Genomic DNA, 1,895 nt, shown 5'->3' with positions numbered 1-1,895 from the left:
AAAGGAAAAAAAAAAGGAAAAAAAAAAAGAGTGGCTTTACAGCTTCTGCCTCTTCCTCAGATGGCAAGATGTCATAGTTAGAAACATGCCCTCATCCACACTGCTTCAGTGTCCGATCTCCAATACTCCAAGGTATTCGCTACTGTTGTCACAAAAGGCCGGGCAAAAGCAACATAAAGAAGGTTCAGTGTGAAGTTTAGATCCATTCATCGCTGGGAAGGCGTGCCAGCAGGAGCAGGAGGCACCTGATCTTGCTGTGTTTACAGTCAAGAAGCAGAGGGTGATGGATGCTGTTTTGATCAGCTCTCTTTCTTCTTTTTGTTCAGTCCCAGACTGCAGTCCTCCCGTGGAAGACTGTGGCTCAGATGCAGCGTGGGTCTTCCCATCTCAATTAACCCAATCTAGAAAATCCATCCAGAGGAGTGTTTCCATGGTGATTGTCAGTGCCATCAGCTGACCTTCCTAAATGATGTCCTGAGTACCAAGGGTTTATCATTTCAGTACCCAGATGTTAGGAGGTGCAGTTAAACCTACAGTACCATGTTTTTGGCCAAGCCCTAATGCCGTGCACTTCTGAAAATATCCCTGACCCTTTCCACATTTCTCCACCCTGAGCTTGAGCATAGTCTCTATAGCTCCTCGTCACACCTGTGACTGCCATGCTTCATAACAGAAAACACTGGAACCAGCACTTAGAAGCAGCTGCTTTTCTAAACAGCCTTGTCATGGACCTGCAAGGTAACAGAGGCAGGATCAAAGCCCGGTGTGCCATCTCTGCTTGTAGTTTACTTCTGTGCTTGGGCCGAAGGAACAGCTAAATTGCACTCCTTTATCACTCCTCTAAGTAACCTTGAACTCCAGCAAAACTCTCCGAATAGACTCCCACCACCTCTATCTCCACATGAGGACAATTACGCAAGAAAGTGAGACTGCACCTCACCTCAGCAGTTAACAGTGTAAAGATTTACTGGCCCACAGTTGAGGTAGCAATGTACTGGACTGCCGTGCAGAACAGAGGGGAAGTTGACACAATGTCGGGTCAAGGATGGGCAGGACAATGCCTTGACCAGGACGACTTGGTTATGCATACCTCCTCCCTGGGTCTCAGCTTAAGCCTCGTCTCAGTACCCAGAAGACATGGAGGGGTGACTGGACTGCTGTGATTGGTTCTTTCCCCAATGTGTCCGTATTGCCTTTTGTCTTCATTCATCTCTTCACCTGACATATTGAGACGAATGGCTAAGTCTGGCTTCTAGTGGTGCCTTGGCATTTGGTTCAAATATTTGTGATGCTTAAGCTGTTTTCTGGAGGGAGTGCTGACCTTCCCCAGGACGGCAAGCATCACTTCTTCAACATGAATTCTCCTTGGTCCTAAAGCCTGCTGTGTGTTCGTGGCCATTCAATGCCACGCCTCCTGTCCCAAGAGCTAGCACTACGTTCTAAAGACAGCATGGTGGACTCTTTGATCTCAGACTGTTGACGCTGCTCCTCCTGTTTCTCTACAGAAGGGTTGGGCTTGTTCCAGCCATGCCCATCCCCGTCAACACCTTCCCCATCTACAGCAGTTAATCTGATATTTTAGATGCAGCTTTCGATTTCTTTTCACAGCCCGCTCAGCTGCTTTGTGGTTTTGATTAGGAGATGGTGCCCTGTGTGCAAGAACTAGGTCGGGTCACACCATTTAATAAAGCTATCATGGCCAACGCGAGCGCGACACAAGAAAGGGAGGGGGGGTGCACAGCTGTACTCTTTGTGGCACAGGAACCAGGCAGTGTGCACTTGGGTAGGGACCTTTTTGATGTCACAGGGTGAGGGATTAAGTCATAATTATGTAGATCTAAATTGCCTTCCAGCAAGCCCACTAGCAGTTCTTCATTAACATCACAGCAGGCCTA

Source organism: Mastomys coucha, unplaced genomic scaffold (assembly GCF_008632895.1).
Source record: "Mastomys coucha isolate ucsf_1 unplaced genomic scaffold, UCSF_Mcou_1 pScaffold20, whole genome shotgun sequence".
NCBI lineage: Eukaryota > Metazoa > Chordata > Mammalia > Rodentia > Muridae > Mastomys > Mastomys coucha.
This window is presented reverse-complemented; position numbering follows the sequence as displayed.